The sequence below is a fragment of the Phyllobates terribilis genome, unplaced genomic scaffold, assembly GCF_046119375.1.
Source record: "Phyllobates terribilis strain yellow unplaced genomic scaffold, ASM4611937v1 Scaffold_47__1_contigs__length_9908305, whole genome shotgun sequence".
Classification (NCBI taxonomy): Eukaryota; Metazoa; Chordata; class Amphibia; order Anura; family Dendrobatidae; genus Phyllobates; species Phyllobates terribilis.
The window spans coordinates 6,037,038-6,062,138 of NW_027362807.1; the positions used below are offsets into that span (position 1 = coordinate 6,037,038).

General features: G+C 50.2%; 2 protein-coding genes and 1 pseudogene across 2 annotated transcripts in view; all 3 read right to left on the minus strand.

Moving 5' to 3' along the window:
- LOC141191556 (uncharacterized) overlaps positions 1 to 25,101 on the minus strand; it is a 209,418-nt gene that overhangs the window by 129,409 nt on the left and 54,908 nt on the right. The window lies entirely within an intron of this gene.
- The window catches only part of LOC141191599 (uncharacterized), a 151,646-nt gene that overhangs the window by 41,625 nt on the left and 84,920 nt on the right, over positions 1 to 25,101 (minus strand). The window lies entirely within an intron of this gene.
- Positions 1 to 25,101, minus strand: part of LOC141191580 (uncharacterized) — a 58,463-nt pseudogene that overhangs the window by 11,240 nt on the left and 22,122 nt on the right.

A 25,101-nucleotide genomic window follows, 5' to 3' on the forward strand; every position in this document is an offset into this window, starting at 1 on the left:
GGACTTCCGCCATGATAATTGATCTTAAATCGGTGGCAGAGTTAGTGGTCTCCTCCGCTACTGTCTGCTCTATACAAGACTGGCAACGTTTTTTTTTGGTTGGAGTCAGGCAATAGATTTCTGCAAAGCGCACACTCTTTGCGGTTAGACTTTGCTGTACACTTCTTTCCCTGGCAATAACTGACAAAAAAGGGAAAGGCTACATCACTGAGTGAACTTTCACAAAGATCACTTACCAGTGTGAGGCAATCAAATAGTACGAGATTTAGAGGGGAACCCACCTCAGCCAAAAGACCATCTCTAGAGGCCGAAAACTCGTTTACTTTCCTGGAGCTCCTCTGACTGGATCTGCCACTGCCCGCAGACCTCCGTCTCTCACAGACACTGCCACCAAAACTACTGCTACGGGGTCGACGCTGTTCCGCCTGCTTCTGGGGCTTCTTATCAGGCGGCTGCTGCGGCTCAGTGATATCTATTATTCTGGAGGGAACAATGAGCAAGGAAGCACCGATCCATGCTCCTGCCGTCATTTAGAAGCTGGAGAAACGCTATTCCCCACCTCTACAGGCCCACACACTTCCGGTCAAGTGGCTGCGCTATCTGGGCACGCCTCGGCCGCTGCTAACATGCTGTTCTGGCACATCCTGGCATCAAACACGCCTTCTTCGCATCAGAGAGGCGCGCCTTCAGACCGGAAAACGCCAGCTGGCATGAATTCCAAGTAAGCACTGCACATGCTGCTGCCCTGTATCTCGCTTCTAGGTGCGTGCCAACACCCGATGAGCCAAGCCATCCTCGCCCGGGATGCTGCTCACCTGCACCCGCACACAACCGTGAAAGTCCTCCTGGACCCACTGTGGAGCTTCTAGGGACCCTGCACTGGCCGAGGCAGGGAAAATACCGCTGCCTGAACCGTCCGTCTGGGCCTGGGAGAATGATCTTCCGGTACAAAGGTTCACTCATCAAGGACAGGAAAACAACTGATCTGTGGGAGAGGTGCTGCCCTTTTAAGCCTGTGGGTATCCTGTTCTGGAAGGATGAATCGCCTCTCTCGTGGTGCTGTCATGGGTGATCGATAAAATTCATTTTATATAATTCATATTTTATTTTACATAATGCATCTAGTAGTGCGGGTCCTAGGTAAAATAGGAGGCAGGTCAGTGACGGCACAGTGAGCTGTCATAAGAGCATACAGATGAATATGTAAGCAGCGCACCAGATAAGCGCCCCCCACAGGCCGCCCCGAAGCATATTATTATCTCCAAATTGAAAGTAAAGATTACACAAGAACCACAAAACGGATTTCATCAAACAAGGTATCGTATTAACCAGTGTAATGTCACCCACCAGACAGTGTATGTAGTTTACTGAGCACAATCCTGCTGACAGGTGCGCTTTAAGTTTACGAACTCATTCCAGATATTTTTGACCTGCAGCACTTGCCACAAGAACAGTATCCATGTCGGTGTAACATAAAAATCATTTAAGTGGCAGTATTCTTTAACCCCTTTACTCCCGAAGGCTGTTTGCACGTTAATGACGGGCAAATTTTTACAGTTCTGACCAGTGCCACTTTATGAGGTAATAACTCTGGAACTCTTCAACGGATCAGACTGATTCCAATATTGTTTTTTCATGACATATTGTACTTCATGATAGTGGCAACATTTATTCGATATGACCTGCGTTTATTTGTGAAAAAAAATCTGAAAATAAGTCAGAAAATTTTGATAATTTCGCAATTTTCTAAATTTGAATTTTCATGCCCTTAAATCAGAGAAATATGTTACACAAAATAGTTAATAAATAAAAGTTGGCACATGTCAACTTTACATCAGCACAATTTTGGAACCCAATTTTTTTTTTGTTAGGAAGTTATAAGGGTTAATAGTTGACCAGCAATTTCTCATTTTTCCAACAAAATTTACAAAACTACTTTTTTTTTAGGGCCCACATCACATTTAAAGTGATTTTGAGGGGCCTTTATGACAGAAAATACCCAAAAGTGACACCATTCTAAAAACTGCACCCCTCAAGGTGCTCAAAACCATATTCAAAAAGTTTATTAACCCTTCAGGTGCTTCACAGGAATTTTAGGAATGTGGAAGAAAACAATGAACATTTAACTTTTTTTCACAAAAATGTTAATTTAGACCCAAATTTATTTATTTTCGCAAGGGTGACTGGAAAAAATTGACCGCAAAATTTGTTGTGCAATTTTTCCTGAGCACGCCGATACCACATAGGTGGGGGAAAACCACTGTTTGAGCGCACGAAGGGAAGATGCGCCATTTGACTTCTTGAACGTAAAATTTGCTTAAATAATTAGCAGATGACATGTCGCGTTTGGAGAGTCCCTGAAGTGTCGAAACAGTGGAAACTGCCCACAACGGACACCATTTTGGAAACTAGACCCCCTCAAGGAACTTCTCTAGATGTGTGGTGAGCACCCTAAACCCCCAGGTGCTTCACAGAAGTTTATAACGTAGAGCCGTGAAAATAAAAAAAAATTAACTTTTTCCACAAAAATTATATTTTAGCCCCAATTTTTTTATTTTCACAGGGGTAAGAGGAGAAAATTGACCCCAAAACCTGTTGTGCAATTTCTTCTGAGTACGCAGATACCCCATATATGGGGAAAATACACTGGGCGCACGGCAGGGTTCAGAAGGAGAGGATCACTGTGTGACTTTTTGAACTCAAAATTGTCTGGAATCAAGAGGGGACGCCATGTAGCGTTTGGGGAGCCCCTGATGCGCCTATATAGTGGAAACCCCCCAAGTGACCCCATTTTGAAAACTAGAACCCTTAAGGATTTTATCAAGGGGTATAGTGAACATTTTGAACCCAGAGGTACGACACAGAATTTGATAACATTAGGTCATCATATTGAATAAGTTGTCATTAGTCTTGAGTGCAAGTGCTCGCTACTTGAGTTTGCATCGGGTACTAGAGTATGCACCATGTATCGCGGGTGCTCGAGTGACATGTGCGAGTCTCCGCCCCGCATGTTTCACGGTTGTTAAGATACCCAAAAAAAACATGTGGGGATCGCTCGTGCATGGCAGGCAATCCCCGCAAGGTTTTTTTGGCCGCGAAGCATATGGGGCAGAAACTCGAGCATGTTACTAGAGCACCCGCGATACTCGGTGTATACTCGAGCACCTGATGCAAACTCAAGTAGCGAGCACTTGTGCTCAACACTAGTCATCATTTTTTTCTTTACTTTTAAAAAAATCATAACCCCAACACAACCCTAACCCCAACCCTAACACAACCCTAAACCTAGCACAACCCTAACCCTAACACAAACCTAACCCTAACACAAACCTAACCCTAGCACAACCCTAACTCTAGCACAACCCTAACTCTAGAGTTTATTTTTTTCACCGTTCCTCGTGCGGTATAAGTGATTAGACAACTTTATTCTTCAGGTCGGTGCGATTACAGCGATACCAGATTCATATCGGATTTCTATATTTGGCAGCTGTCACACCCTAAAAGGCAGAAAAATAATTTTTCCATATTTCGGCTGAAGAGTCATGTAAGGGCTTGTTTTTTGCGGCACAAGTTGACGCTTTTCTTGGTTCCGTTTTCGAGCATGTGACATTTTCTGATCGCTTTCTATTCTGATTTTTGGGAGGCAGAATAAACAAAAACCAACAATTCAGGAATTGCTTTTTTTTTTTTTTTTTTTTTTTTTTTAAGCCATTCCGCGTGTGGTAAAATTTATTCTTCGGGTCAGTACGTTTACAGCGGTACCACTTTTTTTTTTTTTTTTTTTTTATGGTTTGGGGCTTTTATACAATAAAAACTATTTTATATAAAAAAAAATTGTTTTGTATCACTTTATTCAGAGGGTTATAACTTTTTTATTTTTCGGCTGATGGAGCTGTATCGTGGCTTGTTTTTTGCAGGACAAACATTCGTCTTTATGATCGCGTTTTATTTCATTTTTTGTTTGGCAGTTTTTCTTTGCTTTTTATTTTTTTACCGTGTTCACTAAAGGGGTTAACTAGTGGGACAGTTTTATAGGTCAGGTCGTTCTGGATGTGGCGATACCAAATGTGTGTACTTTTAATGTTTTTTTTTTTTATAATAATATTTATTTATGGGTACAGTATTTTTATATTTTCATTATTTTTAATTTTTTTTAATATTTTTACAATTTTTACCCACTTTCTGGCACTTTTTTAATTACTTTTACAATTTGTCCCGCTATGGGACTTTCACTTCTTGAAGCCTGATCACTTGCATAGCATAGAGATGCAGGAGCATCTCTGCGCTATGCAGGCTGTCAGTCCTGCACTGGCACAAGTTAGTTAGAACGTGCACTGAGAACGATCTAACTAACTTGCTGATGCCTGGTGACCCGGATGTCGTCATGACCATGGCAACTACCGGACCCAGCAGACACAGCACGGGATCCTGGATACAAGGTAAGAGGGGTTACCTCCCCTTGCTCCCGGAATGCAGCAATCGACTTAGATCGCAGCATTTTGGGGGTTAATGTACCGCTGTGGGATCGCTCCTGGCACATATTATCGGGGGTTAGCCATAAGGCCCAGGGCACAGAGATGTACTATTACTGACATTGTCAGTAAGGGGTTAATAAACAATTAATATAAAGATTACAAATCCGGACAGGACACAGATTCTTACATGTAATACAATTTTTTTAAATCTGAGACTTCTCTGCATTTAGTGGTTACTACTCACCTGGGTGGTCATATGTGGGAATCTCCTCTTTACACCACTCATCACCCCTCACATATGTCTCTGTAGTATTAATATAGGTCAGATCTTCACCCTGAAACAAATATTGTAGAAGTCACAGACAGATGGAGAAGTCCCATCTATGATCAGCTCTAATCCTGCCATCTCCACCGTTCTCATTACACAAATAGAAAACATATAATACTGGTGGATAAAACAAGACTGAGCACAAGACCCTCACAGCCGTCTACACATCATAGGGGAGATCTCATGACACCTTCTCTCCATCTACCTGATGATCCTGAGGAACATTGGGACCTTCTTGTTTACAGTCCTGTGGAAGAAGAGGACGGGGACATCTCTCTGGTGTTGTCCTCTTACTGGATAGATCTGGAGGAAACACATACAGGGACTGAATTCATTCTTTACTTACAGATAATTATAGGCCGTGTGTATTTAGTCCTGTCTATTACCTGGTGATGTGAGGGGCTGGGGAATCTCCATCATGACGTCCTTGTACAGATCTTTGTGTCCTTCTAAATACTCCCACTCCTCCATGGAGAAATAGACAGCGACATCCTGACACCTTATAGGAACCTGACACATACAATGATACCGTCATCCCCCCGATCCCTTCATAGCGTTACTGTATAATGTCCCAGCATTCCCAGCAGTGTCACCTCTCCAGTCAGCAGCTCAATCATCTTGTAGGTGAGTTCTAGGATCTTCTGGTCATTGATGTCATCATGTATCAGGGGGTGAGGTGGAGGCCTCGTGATTAATCTCTGGTTATGGAGATACACATTCATAAATCTCATTACAGACATTTCCAGAGTCCTCACCTCTCCAGTTCTGTCCATCTGTTATTCCCATAGATAAGAATGATGTAATGTGACGTCATCAGAATCTCTCACCTCTCCAGTAAGCCGGAAGAGGATCTCTAGGGTGAGGTGTAATATCCTCTCCGCCATCTTGTCTCTGTCCATATCCATCTTTGACAGGAAAATTCTCTTCTATAGAAGCTCTTCACTGAGGGGATCTGATATTGTAGAGACCTGAATGAGAAGATGAGAAGATGTAACGTCATCAATAATTCTATGTAATAATACAATTACTGATTCTGGTATAAAGCAGTAATCTGTGGATCTGATCCTGGATGATGCCGGAAGAAGAAGTGGATTTTTATGGCGGCCATTAATGACCTTTGCTCTGAGGACCGGAGGAGGTTCGGCCTGAGCGCTGCACTCGTGGTGTGAACACGGACATAGTCGATTATTTAGGGATATTCTCTTGTTCTTCCCTCCGGTGATTTGTGGACTAAACTCGTTCATTCAAGAGAACAGGTCCAAGAAAAAGAACGGACTGTCCACGGACCATATCTGAGCCGGTGTCTGAGCAGAGCGGTGACGGACTGCTCCTGCCAGTGACTCTGCGGCTCCTGATGAGTCACGTAGACGGAGCAGCGGTTTCTCTTTGGCTCTGCTTTCTTGATGGGAAGTGACTGACGCCATCACACTGATTGTCAGCTGCCTCCCTGCAAGCAGCCAGCGGTCAATCAGAGGGATGATTTATTTCACCATGCAAGAAAAACAGACACAAAATAGACACACGAGTGTGAATAATGGCTAATCCTGATAGGGAGTAATGGAGACGGCACATACCTCCACCTGCAGAGCCGCCACCACATATATGGCTGCTCTGTGCGCACAGGACCTGTGATGAGGTCACAGGAGGGGGAGGAGTCAGGGGTCACATGATCAGGGACCTGGATGAGCTGAAGTTTATGTGTGGGGTCAGGAGGGGTTTACAGTGTGGATGTAGCAGAGCCGCGTGTGTACGAGGTGTACGGAGCAGAGCCGTGTGTGTACGAGGTGTACGGAGCAGAGCCGCGTGTGTACGAGGTGTACGGAGCAGAGCCGCGTGTGTACGAAGTGTACGGAGCAGAGCCGTGTGTGTACGAGGTGTACGGAGCGGAGCCGCGTGTGTACGAGGTGTACGGAGCGGAGCCGCTTGTGTACGCGGCGTACGGAGCAGAGCCGCGTGTGTACGAGGCGTACGGAGCAGAGCCGCGTGTGTACGAGGCGTACGGAGCAAAGCCGCGTGTGTACGAGGTGTACGGAGCGGAGCCGCGTGTGTACGAGGTGTACGGAGCGGAGCCGCGTGTGTACGAGGTGTACGGAGCGGAGCCGCGTGTGTACGAGGTGTACGAAGCGGAGCCGCGTGTGTACGAGGTGTACGGAGCAGAGCCGCGTGTGTACGAGGTGTACGGAGCGGAGCCGCGTGTGTACGAGGTGTACGGAGCGGAGCCGCGTGTGTACGAAGTGTACGGAGCGGAGCCGCGTGTGTACGAGGCGTACGGAGCGGAGCCGCGTGTGTACGAGGCGTACGGAGCGGAGCCGCTTGTGTACGCGGCGTACGGAGCGGAGCCGCGTGTGTACGAGGCGTACGGAGCGGAGCCGCGTGTGTACGAGGCGTACGGAGCGGAGCCGCGTGTGTACGAGGTGTACGGAGCGGAGCCGCGTGCGTAGGAGGTGTACGGAGCGGAGCCGCGTGCGTAGGAGGCGTACAGAGCGCAGCCGCGTGCGTAGGAGGCGTACAGAGCGCAGCCGCGTGCGTAGGAGGCGTACAGAGCGCAGCCGCGTGCGTAGGAGGCGTACAGAGCGGAACCGCATGTGTTTGAGGCGTACAGAGCGCAGCCGCGTGCGTAGGAGGCGTACAGAGCGGAACCGCATGTGTTTGAGGGGTACAGTGCGGAGCCGCGCCTGTACGAGGTGTACGGAGTGGAGCTGCGTGTGTAAAATTAGAATATCATCAAAAAGTTAATTTATTTCAGTTCTTCAATACAAAAAGTGAAACTCATATTATATAGAGTCATTACACACAGAGTGATCTATTTCAAGTGTTTATTTCTAGACCCTGCTGGCGCTCCTGTGGATATTATGGGAATCCTTGTGAGTTTGAAAAGAACCACCTTATGACCTACTTTTTCTTTAAAAAATGGGGTGGTTTTATTTTCTTAAAAAAAAAAATGTATATATTTAAAAACAAGATATCGTGAAGAAATTATCACATATACCGGATATCTTAATGCACAAATCACCATGCGTTTCTGCTTAAAAAAAAACCTTCATCAGGTGCATAAAGAGGAGTGTATCTCTCAAACTTTTTAGACTCAAATGTTCTTGAACACCGTTTACACCCATCAGTACCAGCACATGCCTGGCCCTTCCTCTGTTCGTCCAACACCACCATCCATCCAGCAACATTCACATATGACTACCCTCATGCCTGTGGAGGCTACTGGTGGGCCAACATTTTGTGAGCCTCAGCCCTACACTCTGCCTGCAAGGCATCAGACACCTGTGCCCCAACAATTTGGACTTCACAAGCCTCTGCCAAGATCCCAACAAGCTAATCCATCTCAAACATGTCAGCCACATTACAACCACACAAAATTATACACAGCCTGGTGTGGCAGCTCACCAATACGCAGCCCCTCATAATTACTCACATCACACACAAACCACAGACCAAACAAGGTATTCAGCCTCTTTGACACAAGAACATTATCCTACAGACACATCTGTGACACATGCAGCCATACACACACGGGCAAACACCCTCACTCCACCCCCAAACATCTACCGGCCAAACTGACACACTCCTCCAGCCCTGAATGGGGAAGCACACAAAACCCCACAGAGGAATCATTGTCGAGTCAGGGTGATTATGTGGATTTATAACTAATGATCCTAAATCTGCTGTATATATTATATATTTATTAATGTTCTTGCAACAATAACAGAATCACATGTGTTGGCTGCATAATAAAAGAACTTGTTCATTTGTTCAGATGGTTAGTTTTTATTTTCATACATACATTATAAAAGAAACGCCAAAAACAAACAAACATAAAATAGCATTGGTGACAGTGTGTTTGTTAGTGTTGTGTGGATGTATAATATAATGTCAGCCTGAAAAATATCAAAAACAAATCTAAGGTTTCATTAACGTACAACGGGTGTCAAAATAACTCACATGCTCAACAACTTACATGACATTACACCTAATGTGAGAAAATGTGCTACATTCATGGGCCCAGAATGTGTTGCCACTCGGGCCTTATTTAAGCAAGTATAATTACACTAACCTCACAACACAATGTGTGTGATGTTGTATACAGAGTGTGAACTTAAAGTTTCTGTGCTCATTGACGACATATGCAGCAATAAGAAGAATTGTGTGCTAACAGTGGTCCAGTAAGCAGACATGGAATAATTTATGGCAAGATATTGACTAAAAACAACAATAAAAGTACAACATCAGAATGTGTTTTTGTTTTTATATGTAAAACAGGATGAAATCACATAAATCTTGCAAAATTAAAAATAAAGAGGAGGCTTCTTTTTAAACAAAATGAGTTTGAATCAAACAACGGTAAACTTATGGAAAATTGAAAAATGAGGTATTTGTTATTTTGTCAGGGAAAGAGGAAGCCTTTGCGAAGGGTGTGTAACATTTTCCGCAAACAGAAATAAGGTCGCAACCCACGTGACAGATCCTCATTGTCAATTCAAAAAATCAAACCCTACAATTCTATCTAATGATGGCATGCTTTGAATCACTCCATTTGCCATGGGACACTACCATCTGGTGACCTAAAATAATCACAAAAAATATTCCTGACTCGAAGGCCAGAAGTACCAGCTTGTGGACCACGCGGAATGTCCTGTGGTCTTGGCACGCCTAACACTGTCACATCCTCAACATCTTCCAAGAATGCTTCATGTGTTCTTGCAAAATTATGCAAGAGGATGCTTGGCTTTATGGCTGCCTTAACATTGGCTGGATGGATTTGTATAGGACTCTGAAATATACGCCACTTAGAGGTTAACAATCCAAAAGCACACTCAACAAAACAACGGGATTTTGTCAGTTGCATGTTAAAAATGCGCCTCTGTGTATCCAAACCTCTCTGCGCAAATGGCCTCAAAATATGGCTTGAGAGTGCAAAACCCTCATCAACAACCATAATAAATGGTGCAGGTGGACCAGAGGCTCCTGGAAGTGCACATGGCTGGGGAAGGTTTACATTCGTTTCAGCAAGCCGCCTAGCAAATCTGGAGGAGCGAAGGATACGAGCATCCGACACACTCCCATAGGCACCAATGTCAGCAATTACAGAACAGTAGTTACTGTCAGCTAAAGCCAGCAGCTCTACTGAGAAAAAAATGTAATTTATTAAAGAATCATGAGCATGAGTTTGGCGGCTTCTTGACACGAATGTGCTTCCCATCTAGTGCACCGATACAATTGGGAAACTGTGCTGCTTCCATGAACCCTGGGCAATCCTCACCCAGTCATGTGTGCTTGGCTGAGGCATCAACAGGCTCTTCAGCTTGTCCCAAATAATATCACAGGTTGAGCGTACAATCTGGGATATCATCGACGTGCCAAGGAGGAACTGGAAATGGTGTGAACTAAATGAATTGCCAGTAGCCAGGAATCTGAAATTAGAAATGCCAAAAATGTTAACACAAAAAGACAGCCATGATGTTAAAAATGCAAAAAAAAAACAATGTCTATATATTGATGTTTAAAATGGGGAATAGAGTGCAAACACTTTATAGGCCGAAATTTCAACCACAACATTTATAATATAACCAGAGATGCGCATCTCTGTCTGAAGCCTTAATAGACTGCGCAAGTAGGACACGCCTGCGCAGTCTGGCTCCAGACAGAAGCACACATGGAGCCGTTACAGGTTAGAGGAATGTGTATGGCGCCGGACATCACGGTATGCGTAGGAATTGAACGCATACGGCCATACTTAACTCACCTAGAGGAGCGTTGCCGCTGCTCCTCTCTTCGCCGCAGACCGGAGCAGGAATCGGCGCATGCACATAGCGCTATCTGGCGCCATTTTACTGAAGACACATTTTCAGTGTGTCTTCAGCAAAATGGCGCCGGACAGCGCGGTATGCGCATGCACGCACTCCGGCGCCACACTCCTCCCTCCGGCAGAACAGGAGACAGCAGCACTGGAGCACAAGGAAGAAAGGTATAAGTGTTTATTTTCTTGTATGTGTGCAGCGTGAAAGGGATGAAGGGTGCCATACATACAAGGATTGGGGGATGAGAGGGCCACACATACCAGGATTGGGGGTTGAAGGGTACCATGCATACCAGGATTTGGGGTTGAGGGGTACCATGCATACCAGGATTGGGGGATGAGGAGTACCAAGCATACCAGGATTGGGAGGTGAGGGGGCCACACATACCAGGATTGGGAGGTGAGGGGGCCACACATACCAGGATTGGGGGATGAGGAGTACCAAGCATACCAGGATTGTGGGGTGAGGAGACCATGCATACAAGGGGTCATGTATACAGGATGAGGGGTACTACACATACCAGGATTGGGGGGGTGAGGAGACCATACATACCAGGATTGGGAGGTGAGGGGACCATCCATACCAGGATTGGGGGGTGAAGGGTGCCATGCATACCAGAATAGGGATGAGGGGTACCATACATACCAGGATAGGAATGCGGGGTACCATGCATACCAGGATAAGGGAAGTGGTGCCATGCATGCCAGAATAGGTATGAGGGGTACCATGCATACCAGAATAGGATGAGGGGTGCCATGCATACCAGGATAAGGGATGGGGTGCCATGAATACCAGGATTGAGGGCGAGGGGTGCCATGAATACCAGGATTGAGGGAGAGGGGTGCCATGCATACCAGGATAAGGGATGGGGTGCCATGAATACCAGGATTGAGGGCGAGGGGTGCCATGAATACCAGGATTGAGGGAGAGGGGTGCCATGCTTACCAGAAATGGGGGCGAGGGGTGCCATGCATACCAGGATAGGGATGAGGGGTTCCATGCATACCAGGATCGGGGTTGAGGGTTGCCATGCATACCAGGATTGCAGATGAGGCGTGCCATGTATACCAGGATAGGGATGAGACGTGCCATGCATACCAGGAAAGGAATTAGGAGTGCCATGCATACCAGGATAAGGCTGAGGGGGCCATGCATACAAGGATGAGGGGTGCCAAGCATAACAGGATTGGGGGTGAGGGGTGCCATGCATACCAGGATTGAGGGTGAGGGGTACCATGCATACCAGAATTGGGGGTGAAGGGTGCCATGCATACCAGTATTGGGGGTGAAGGGTGCCATGCATACCAGGATAGGGATAAGGGGGCCATGCATACCAGGATTGGGGATGAGGGGTGACATGCATAACAGGATTGGAATGAGGGGTGCCATGCATACCAGGATTGAGGATGAGGGGCGCCATGCATACCAGGATTGGATGTGAGGGGTGCCATGCATACCAGGATAGGAATGAGGGGTACCATGCATACCAGGATGAGGGGTACCATACATACCAGGATATGGATGAGGGATGGTGTACCATGCATACCAGGATAGGGATGAGGAGTGCCATGCATACCAGGATGGGGGTGAGGGGCCCATGCATACCAGGATAAGGCTGAGGGGGCCTTGCATACAAGGATGAGGGGTGCCATGTATACCAGGATTGGGGGTGAGAGGTGCCATGCATACCAGGATTGGGGGTGAGAGGTGCCATGCATACCAGGATTGGGGGTGAGAGGTGCCATGAATACTAGGATTGGGGGTGAGGGGTACGATGCAGACCAGGATTGGGGCTGAAGAGTGTCATGCATACCAGGATTGGGGATGAAGGGTGCCATGCATACCAGGATTGGGGATGAGGGGGGCATGCATACCAGGATGGGGATGAGGGGTGTCATGCATTCCAGGATTGGGGATGAGGGGGCCATGCATACCAAGATGGGGATGAGGGGGCCATGAATACCAGGATATGGATGAAAGGTGCCATGCATACCAGGATTGGGGGTGAGGGGTGCCATGCATACCAGGATAGGGATGAGGGGTTCCATGCATACCAGGATCGGGGGGTGAGGGTTGCCATGCATACCAGGATTGCAGATGAGGCGTGCCATGTATACCAGGATAGGGATGAGACGTGCCATGCATACCAGGATAAGGCTGAGGGGGCCATGCATACATGGATGAGGGGTGCCAAGCATAACAGGATTGGGGGTGAGGGGTGCCATGCATACCAGGATTGAGGGTGAGGGGTGCCATGCATACCAGGATTGGGGGTGAGGGTGACATGCATTCTAGGATTGGGGGTGAGGGGTGCCATGCATACCAGGATTGGGGGTGAAGGGTGCCATGCATACCAGGATGGGGATGAGGGGTGCCATGCATACCAGGATTGGGGATGAGGGGGGCATGCATAACAGGATGGAAATGAGGGTTCCATGCATACCAGGATTGGAGATGAGGCGTGCCATGTATACCAGGATAGAGATGAGGCTTGCCATGCATACCAGGATGGGGGTGAGAGGGCCATGCATACCAGGTTGAGGGGTGCCATGAATACCAGGATTGGGGGTGAGGGATGCCATGCATACCAGGATTGGGGGAGATGCGTGCCATGCATACTAGGATTGGGGATGAAGGGTGCCATGCATACCAGGATTGGGGATGAGGGGTCCATGCATACCAGGAAGGGGATGATTATGGTGGAGCGCATTTGACCTGGATGAACATTATTGTCAAAATCTCTTTCCTATGATAACCCGAGCAGAGCTATCGAATAGCCACCAGGTGTATGCAGCAAACCAACTGAAAGGAGAAAATCCCTTTGTGATCCTTAGAAATCCGTAAGCTGAACTGAAAGACCAAACAAAGGTGAGTGCAAATGAAAATATTCATATTACCGCCATATACTACACTTAGATTGGTGCGCTCTCTGTCTACCTTTCTCTTTGTTGTGAGGATAGGGATGAGGGAGCCATACATACCAGGATTGGGGATGAGGGGTGCCATGCATACCAGGATTGGGGATGAGGGGTGCCATGAATACCAGGATATGGATGAAAGGTGCCATGCATACCAGGATTGGGGGTGAGGGGTGCCATGCATACCAGAATAGGCATGAGGGGTGCCATGCATACCAGGATAGAGATGAGTGGTGCCATGCATACCAGGATTGGGTATGAGGGGTGCCATGCATACCAGGATTGGGGGTGAGGCGTACCATGTATACAACGATTGGGGGTAAGGGGTGCCATGCATACCAGGATTGGGGATGAGGGGTGCCATGCATACCAGAATAGGGATGAGGGTTACCATGCATACCAGGATGAGGGAAGGGGTGCCATGCACACCAGGATGAGGGGTACCATGCATACCAGAATAGGGATGAGAGATACCATGCATACCAGAATAGGGATGAGGGGTACCATGCATACCAGAATAAGGGATGGGTGCCATGCATACCAGGATAGGGATGAGGGAGCCATACATACCAGGATTGGGGGATGAGGGGTGCCATGCATACCAGGATGAGGGATTGGGTGCAATGCATACCAGGTTTCTGGGATGAGGAGACCATACATACCAGAATTGGGATGAGGGGTGCCATGTATACCAGGATGAGGGGTACCATACATACAGAATAGGGATGCGGGGTACCATGCATACCAGGATAGGGATGAGGAGTGCCATGCATACCAGGATGGGGGTGAGGGGCCCATGCATACAAGGATGAGGGGTGCCATGCATACCAGGATTGGGGATGAGGGGTGCCATGAATACCAGGATAGGGATGAGGGGTGCCATGCATACCAGGATTGAGGGTGAGGGGGGCCATGCATACCAGGATAGGGATGAGGCATGCCATGCATACCAGGATGAGGGTGAGGGGGTCATGCATACGAGGATGAGGGGTGCCATGCATACCAGGATTGGGGGTAAGGGGTGCCATGCACACCCGGATGAGGGGTACCATGCATACCAGGATAGGGATGAGGGGTACCATGCATACCAGAATAGGGATGAGGGGTACCATGCATACCAGGATAAGGGATGGGGTGCCATACATACCAGGATTAGGGATGGGGTGCCATACATACCAGGATTGTGTATGCGGGGTGCCATGCATACCAGGATGATGGATTGGGTGCCATGCATACCAGGTTTCTGGGATGAGGAGGCCATACATACCAGAATTGGGATGAGGGGTGCCATGTATACCAGGATGAGGGGTACCATACATACCAGAATAGGGATGTGGGGTACCATGCATACCAGGATAGGGATGAGGAGTGCCATGCATACCAGGATGGGGGTGAGGGACCCATGCATACCAGAATAAGGCTGAGGGGGCCATGCATACAAGGATGAGGGCCATGCATACCAGGAATGGGGATGAGGGGTGCCATGCATACCAGGATTGGGGGTGAGGGGTGCCATGCATACCAGGATTGGAGGTGAGGGGTGTCATGCATACAAGGATAGGGATGAGGCATGACATGCATACCAGGATTGGGTATGAGGGGTGCCATGCATACCAGGATTGGGGGTGAGGTGTTCCATGTATACCAGGATTGGGGGTAAGGGGTGGCATGCATACCAGGATTGGGAGTGAAGGGTTCCATGCATACCAGGATTGGGGATAAGGGGTGCCATGAATACCAGAATAGGGATGAGGGGTGCCATGAATACCAGGATGAAAGAAGGGGTGCCCTGCACACCAGGATGAGGGGTACCATGCATACCAGAATAGGGATGCGGGGTACCATGCATACCAGGATGGGGGTGAGGGGCCCATGCATGCCAGGATAAGGCTGATGGGGCCATGCATACAAGGATGAGGGGTGCCATGCATACCAGGATTGGGGATGAGGGGTGCCATGAATACCAGGATAGGGATGAGGGGTGCCATGCATACTAGGATAGGGATGAGGGGTGCCATGCATACCAGGATTGAGGGTGAGGGGTGCCATGCATACCAGGATAGGGATGAGGCATGCCATGCATACCAGGATGAGGGTGAGGGGGTCATGCATACGAGGATGAGGGGTGCCATGCATACCAGGATTGGGGGTAAGGGGTGCCATGCACACCCGGATGAGGGGTACCATGCATACCAGAATAGGGATGAGGGGTACCATGCATACCAGGATAAGGGATGGGGTGCCATACATACCAGGATTGTGGATGCGGGGTGCCATGCATACCAGGATGATGGATTGGGTGCCATGCATACCAGGTTTCTGGGATGAGGAGGCCATACATACCAGAATTGGGATGAGGGGTGCCATGTATACCAGGATGAGGGGTACCATACATACCAGAATAGGGATGTGGGGTACCATGCATACCAGGATAGGGATGAGGAGTGCCATGCATACCAGGATGGGGGTGAGGGACCCATGCATACCAGAATAAGGCTGAGGGGGCCATGCATACAAGGATGAGGGCCATGCATACCAGGAATGGGGATGAGGGGTGCCATGCATACCAGGATTGGGGGTGAGGGGTGCCATGCATACCAGGATTGGGGGTGAGGGGTGTCATGCATACAAGGATAGGGATGAGGCATGACATGCATACCAGGATTGGGTATGAGGGGTGCCATGCATACCAGGATTGGAGGTGAGGTGTTCCATGTATACCAGGATTGGGGGTAAGGGGTGGCATGCATACCAGGATTGGGAGTGAAGGGTTCCATGCATACCAGGATTGGGGATGAGGGGTGCCATGAATACCAGAAGAGGGATGAGGGGTGCCCTGCACACCAGGATGAGGGGTACATGCACACCAGGATAAGGGGTGCCATACATACCAGGATCGGGGGTAAGGGGTGCCATGCATAACAGGATTGGAATGAGGGGTGCCATGCATACCAGGATTGAGGATGAGGGGCGCCATGCATACCAGGATTGGATGTGAGGGGTGCCATGCATACCAGGATAGGAATGAGGGGTACCATGCATACCAGGATGAGGGGTACCATACATACCAGGATATGGATGAGGGATGGTGTACCATGCATACCAGGATAGGGATGAGGAGTGCCATGCATACCAGGATGGGGGTGAAGGGCCCATGCATACCAGGATAAGGCTGAGGGGGCCATGCATACAAGGATGAGGGGTGCCATGCATACCAGGATTGGGGGTGAGGGGTGCCATGTATACCAGGATTGGGGGTGAGAGGTGCCATGAATACTAGGATTGGGGGTGAGGGGTACGATGCAGACCAGGATTGGGGATGAAGGGTGCCATGCATACCAGGATTGGGGATGAGGGGTCCATGCATTCCAGGATTGGGGATGAGGGGGCCATGCATACCAAGATGGGGATGAGGGGGCCATGCATACCAAGATGGGGATGAAAGGTGCCATGCATACCAGGATTGGGGGTGAGGGGTGCCATGCATACCAGGATAGGGATGAGGGGTTCCATGCATACCAGGATCGGGGGTGAGGGTTGCCATGCATACCAGGATTGCAGATGAGGCGTGCCATGTATACCAGGCTAGGGATGAGACGTGCCATGCATACCAGGAAAGGAATTAGGAGTGCCATGCATACCAGGATAAGGCTGAAGGGGCCATGCATACAAGGATGAGGGGTGCCAAGCATAACAGGATTGGGGGTGAGGGGTGCCAAGCATAACAGGATTGGGGGTGAGGGGTGCCATGCATACCAGGATTGAGGGTGAGGGGTGCCATGCATACCAGGATTGAGGGTGAAGGGTGCCATGCATACCAGGATTGGGGGTGAAGGGTGCCATGCATACCAGGATTGGGGGTGAAGGGTGCCATGCATACCAGGATTGGGGGTGAAGGGTGCCATGCATACCAGGATTGGGGGTGAAGGGTGCCATGCATAACAGGATGGAAATGAGGGGTCCATGCATACCAGGATTGGAGATGAGGCGTGCCATGTATACCAGGATAGAGATGAGGCTTGCCATGCATACCAGGATGGGGGTGAGAGGGCCATGCATACCAGGTTGAGGGGTGCCATGAATACCAGGATTGGGGGTGAGGGATGCCATGCATACCAGGATTGGGGGAGATGCGTGCCATGCATACTAGGATTGGGGATGAAGGGTGCCATGCATACCAGGATTGGGGATGAGGGGTCCATGCATACCAGGAAGGGGATGATTATGGTGGAGCGCATTTGACCTGGATGAACATTATTGTCAAAATCTCTTTCCTATGATAACCCGAGCAGAGCTATCGAATAGCCACCAGGTGTATGCAGCAAACCAACTGAAAGGAGAAAATCCCTTTGTGATCCTTAGAAATCCGTAAGCTGAACTGAAAGACCAAACAAAGGTGAGTGCAAATGAAAATATTCATATTACCGCCATATACTACACTTAGATTGGTGCGCTCTCTGTCTACCTTTCTCTTTGTTGTGAGGATAGGGATGAGGGAGCCATACATACCAGGATTGGGGATGAGGGGTGCCATGCATACCAGGATTGGGGATGAGGGGACCATGCATACCAGGATGGGGATGAGGGGTGCCATGAATACCAGGATATGGATGAAAGGTGCCATGCATACCAGGATTGGGGGTGAGGGGTGCCATGCATACCAGAATAGGCATGAGGGGTGCCATGCATACCAGGATAGAGATGAGTGGTACCATGCATACCAGGATTGGGTATGAGGGGTGCCATGCATACCAGGATTGGGGGTGAGGCGTACCATGTATACAACGATTGGGGGTAAGGGGTGCCATGCATACCAGGATTGGGGATGAGGGGTGCCATGCATACCAGGATGAGGGGTACCATGCATACCAGAATAAGGGATGGGTGCCATGCATACCAGGATAGGGATGAGGGAGCCATACATACCAGGATTGGGGATGAGGGGTGCCATGCATACCAGGATTGGGGATGAGGGGTGCCATGCATACCAGGATGAGGGATTGGGTGCAATGCATACCAGGTTTCTGGGATGAGGAGACCATACATACCAGAATTGGGATGAGGGGTGCCATGTATACCAGGATGAGGGGTACCATGCATACCAGGATAGGGATGAGGAGTGCCATGCATACCAGGATAGGGGTGAGGGGCCCATGCATGCCAGGATAAGGCTGATGGGGCCATGCATACAAGGATGAGGGGTGCCATGCATACCAGGATTGGGGATGAGGGGTGCCATGAATACCAGGATAGGGATGAGGGGTGCCATGCATACTAGGATAGGGATGAGGGGTGCCATGCATACCAGGATTGAGGGTGAGGGGTGCCATGCATACGAGGATGAGGGGTGCCATGCATACCAGGATTGGGGGTAAGGGGTGCCATGCACACCCGGATGAGGGGTACCATGCATACCAGGATAGGGATGAGGGGTACCATGCATACCAGAATAGGGATGAGGGGTACCATGCATACCAGGATAAGGGATGGGGTGCCATACATACCAGGATTGTGGATGCGGGGTGCCATGCATACCAGGATGATGGATTGGGTGCCATGCATACCAGGTTTCTGGGATGAGGAGGCCATACATACCAGAATTGGGATGAGGGGTGCCATACATACCAGAATAGGGATGTGGGGTACCATGCATACCAGGATAGGGATGAGGAGTGCCATGTATACCAGGATGGGGGTGAGGGACCCATGCATACCAGAATAAGGCTGAGGGGGCCATGCATACAAGGATGAGGGCCATGCATACCAGGAATGGGGATGAGGGGTGCCATGCATACCAGGATTGGGGGTGAGGGGTGCCATGCATACCAGGATTGGAGGTGAGGGGTGCCATGCATACAAGGATAGGGATGAGGCATGACATGCATACAAGGATTGGGTATGAGGGGTGGCATGCATACCAGGATTGGGAGTGAAGGGTTCCATGCATACCAGGATTGGGGATGAGGGGTGCCATGAATACCAGAATAGGGATGAGGGGTACCATGGATACCAGGATGAAAGAAGGGGTGCCCTGCACACCAGGATGAGGGGTACCATGCATACCAGAATAGGGATGAGGGGTACCATGCATACCAGAATAGGGATGCGGGGTACCATGCATACCAGAATAGGGATGAGGAGTGCCATGCATATCAGGATGGGGGTGAGGGGCCCATGCATGCCAGGATAAGGCTGATGGGGCCATGCATACAAGGATGAGGGGTGCCATGCATACCAGGATTGGGGATGAGGGGTGCCATGAATACCAGGATAGGGATGAGGGGTGCCATGCATACTAGGATAGGGATGAGGCATGCCATGCATACCAGGATGAGGGTGAGGGGGTCATGCATACAAGGATGAGGGGTGCCATGCATACCAGGATTGGGGATGAGGGGTGCCATGCATACCAGGATTGAGGGTGAGGGGTGCCATGCATACCAGGATAGGGATGAGGCATGCCATGCATACCAGGATGAGGGTGAGGGGGTCATGCATACGAGGATGAGGGGTGCCATGCATACCAGGATTGGGGGTAAGGGGTGCCATGCACACCCGGATGAGGGGTACCATGCATACCAGGATAGGGATGAGGGGTACCATGCATACCAGAATAGGGATGAGGGGTACCATGCATACCAGGATAAGGGATGGGGTGCCATACATACCAGGATTGTGGATGCGGGGTGCCATGCATACCAGGATGATGGATTGGGTGCCATGCATACCAGGTTTCTGGGATGAGGAGGCCATACATACCAGAATTGGGATGAGGGGTGCCATGTATACCAGGATGAGGGGTACCATACATACCAGAATAGGGATGTGGGGTACCATGCATACCAGGATAGGGATGAGGAGTGCCATGCATACCAGGATGGGGGTGAGGGACCCATGCATACCAGAATAAGGCTGAGGGGGCCATGCATACAAGGATGAGGGCCATGCATACCAGGAATGGGGATGAGGGGTGCCATGCATACCAGGATTGGGGGTGAGGGGTGCCATGCATACCAGGATTGGGGGTGAGGGGTGCCATGCATACCAGGATAGGGATGAGGCATGACATGCATACCAGGATTGGGTATGAGGGGTGCCATGCATACCAGGATTGGAGGTGAGGTGTTCCATGTATACCAGGATTGGGGGTAAGGGGTGGCATGCATACCAGGATTGGGAGTGAATGGTTCCATGCATACCAGGATTGGGGATGAGGGGTGCCATGAATACCAGAATAGGGATGAGGGGTACCATGGATACCAGGATGAAAGAAGGGGTGCCCTGCACACCAGGATGAGGGGTACCATGCACACCAGGATAAGGGGTGCCATACATACCAGGATCGGGGGTAAGGGGTGCCATGCATACCAGGATTGGGGTGAGGGGTGCCATGCATACCAGGATTGGGGTGAGGGGTGCCATGCATACCAGGATTGGGAGTGAAGGGTGCCATGAATACCAGAATAGGGATGATGGGTACCATGGATACCAGGATGAGGGAAGGGGTGCCCTGCACACCAGGATGAGGGGTACCATGCATACCAGAATAGGGATGAGAGATACCATGCATATCAGAATAGGGATGAGAGGTACCATGCATACCAGAATAAGGGATGGGTGCCATGCATACCAGGATAGGGATGAGGGAGCCATACATACCAGGGTTGGGGATGAGGGGTGCCATGCATACCAGGATGAGGGATTGGGAGTGCCATGCATTCCATGAAGGGGGTGAGGGGCCCATGTATACCAGGATAAGGCTGAGGGGGCCATGCAGACAAGGATGAGGGGTGCCATGCATACCAGGATTGGGGGTAAGGGGTGCCATGCATACCAGGATAGGGATGAGGCGTGCCATGCATACCAGGATGAGGGGTGCCATGCATACCAGGATGAGGGGTAAGGGGTACCATGCACACCAGGATGAGGGGTACCATGCATACCAGAATAGGGATGAGGGGTACCATGCATACCAGAATAGGGATGCGGGGTACCATGCATACCAGGATAGGGATGAAGAGTGCCATGCATACCAGGATGGGGGTGAGGGGCCCATGCATACCAGGATAAGGCTGAGGGGGCCATGCATACAAGGATGAGGTGTGCCATGCGTACCAGGATTGGGGATGAGGGGTGCCATGAATACCAGGATAAGGATGAGGGGTGCCATGCATACCAGGATAAGGATGAGGGGTGCCATGCATACCAGGATTGACGGTGAGGGGTGCCAAGCATACCAGGATTGACGGTGAGGGGTGCCATGCATACCAGGATAGGAATGAGGTGTGCCATGCATACCAGGATTGGGGGTAAGGGGTGCCATGCATACCAGGTGTTATGCACACACCCGGGCTAAGCGGCGTGTGCGTGAGATTGGTAGTGATTCCACTGGACCGTGCCGGAGAGTGAATGCCTGGAGGGGCGTGACTAGGTATTCACCCGATCCGACCAGGGTCGCACGACGGCATACGACGCCAGTGCACCAAGGAGGAACCGAGCAGAGGGACCAGGTGCTACTCCAGGACAGACCCCGGACACGGCTGTTGACCCACACAGGGGAATACAGGAACAGGCTGGTAGGTATAGGCAGGCACGACTGGTATGCAGGCAGGCGGGTATGCAGGCAGGGGGGTAAAGGCAAGCACAGCTAGAGTGCAGACAGGGAGGCACTAGCAGGTAGGAACACAGGCGGGATAGGACCCAGTACACACCGGGACTAAGGAACAATACAGGCAGAGGGTTACAGGCAAGCACAGCTAGAGTGCAGACAAGGCTGAGCAGGGAGGACAGGGCTCTGTTCACACGGAACAGACAGGAAGGGAAAGACAGAGCCAGATACTCACACAGTACTTGCAGAGACAACAAGCAGGAGTTAGGTACGAGTTCAGACTCTGCAGAAAAAGGAAGGGAACGGACATAGAGGAAAAACAGGTAAAGGACAGGAGAGAGTTCAGACTGGAACTGAGTGTACGGAGGAGACCGACACTGCAGAGGGATACAGGAGCGGGTCTGGGAATACGGCCCCCAGAGAGGCGGAACGAACAGGCAAGGAGCGTGTTCAGACAGGACAGACCAGACGCAGGAGCGGGTCTAGGAAATCGGCCACTAGAAGGCGAGAGGAACAGGCTAGGAGCGAGTTCAGACAGGTCAGACAAGATACAGGAACGGGTCAAGGTAATCGGCCCCTAGAAGGCAGGAGGAACAGGCTAGGAGCGTGTTCAGACAGGACAGACAAGAGAACACAGAAAGAACTCAGTTCAGACACGGAGCTGATACCGCAAAGCAGGAGAAATACAGGACTCAGTTCAGACACGGGAACTGATACAAAAAGCAGGAGACATACAGGACTCAGTTCAGATACGGGAACTGATACAAAAAGCAGGAGACATACAGGACTCAGTTCAGATACGGGAACTGATACAAAAAGCAGGAGACATACAGGACTCAGTTCAGACACGGGAACTGATACAAAAAGCAGGAGACATACAGGACTAAGTTCAGACAGGCCTGGAAATACAGCCTCCAGGAAAGGCAGACAAGGAAACAAAGACGGGACCTGGCACCTTCAGAGTGCAAACACACAATGAAGGAAACAATATGCTCAGGCCGGGATAGAAGGGAGCTGCTGAGCTATATACCAAGTGTCAGACAGCAATAGGCTGAGGACGCACAAGGGGTGTGACCCACAGCAGGTACAAAAAGCAGGAAGTGATCGGGCGCCGCCCTTAAGCAGCAGAGACAGACACAAACAGACAGCATGGAGGGAAGCCAGAGAGACATTCTGGACAGGAGATCAAGTGCGCGCTCCTGCACAGTGGGAGATGGACCACTATGCAAGGACGCCGCAGGTATGTTACACCAGGATTGGGGGTGAGGGGTGCCATGCATACTAGGATTGGGGGTAAAGGGTGCCATGCATACCAGGATTGGGAATGAGGGGGCCATGCATACCAGCATGGGGATGAGGGGTGCCATGCATACCAGGATTACGGATGAGAGGGCCATGCATACCAGGATGGGGATGAGGGGTGCCATGCATACCAGGATATGGATGAAAGGTGCCATGCATACCAGGATTGGGGGTGAGGGGTGCCATGCATACCAGGATAGGGATGAGGGGTGCCATGCATACCAGGATAGGGATGAGGGGTGCCATGCATACCAGGATAGAGATAAGGGGTACCATGCATACCAGGATGAGGTTAGGGGAGCCATGCACACCAGGATGAGGAGTACCATGCATACCAGAATAGGGATGAGGGATACCATGCATACCAGAATAGGGATGAGGGAGCCATACATACCAAGATTGGGGATGAGGGGTGCCATGCATACCAGGATTGGGGGTGAGGGGTGCCATGCATACCAGGATTACGGATGAGAGGGCCATGCATACCATGATGGGGATGAGGGGTGCCATGCATACCAGGATATGGATGAAAGGTGCCATGCATACCAGGATTGGGGGTGAGGGGTGCCATGCATACCAGGATAGGGATGAGGGGTGCCATGCATACCAGGATAGGGATGAGGGGTGCCATGCATACCAGGATAGAGATAAGGGGTACCATGCATACCAGGATGAGGTTAGGGGAGCCATGCACACCAGGATGAGGAGTACCATGCATACTAGAATAGGGATGAGGGATACCATGAATACCAGAATAGGGATGAGGGAGCCATACATACCAAGATTGGGGATGAGGGGTGCCATGCATACCAGCATGGGGATGAGGGGTGCCATGCATACCAGGATTACGGATGAGAGGGCCATGCATACCAGGATGGGGATGAGGGGTGCCATGCATACCAGGATATGGATGAAAGGTGCCATGCATACCAGGATTGGGGGTGAGGGGTGCCATGCATACCAGGATAGGGATGAGGGGTGCCATGCATACCAGGATTGGGGGTGAGGGGTGCCATGCATACTAGGATTGGGGGTAAAGGGTGCCATGCATACCAGGATTGGGAATGAGGGGGCCATGCATACCAGCATGGGGATGAGGGGTGCCATGCATACCAGGATTACGGATGAGAGGGCCATGCATACCAGGATGGGGATGAGGGGTGCCATGCATACCAGGATATGGATGAAAGGTGCCATGCATACCAGGATTGGGGGTGAGGGGTACCATGCATACCAGGATAGGGATGAGGGGTGCCATGCATACCAGGATAGGGATGAGGGGTGCCATGCATACCAGGATAGAGATAAGGGGTACCATGCATACCAGGATGAGGTTAGGGGAGCCATGCACACCAGGATGAGGAGTACCATGCATACCAGAATAGGGATGAGGGATACCATGCATACCTGAATAGGGATGAGGGAGCCATACATACCAAGATTGGGGATGAAGGGTGCCATGCATACCAGGATTGGGGATGAGGGGTGCCATGCATACCAGGATGTGGGATTGGGTGCCATGCATACCAGAATAGGGATGCGGGGTACCATACATACCAGGATGAGGGATGGGGTGCTATGCATATCAGGATTGGGGGATGAGGGGTACCATACATACCAGAATAGGGATGAGAGGTACCATGCGTACCAGGATGAGGGGTAC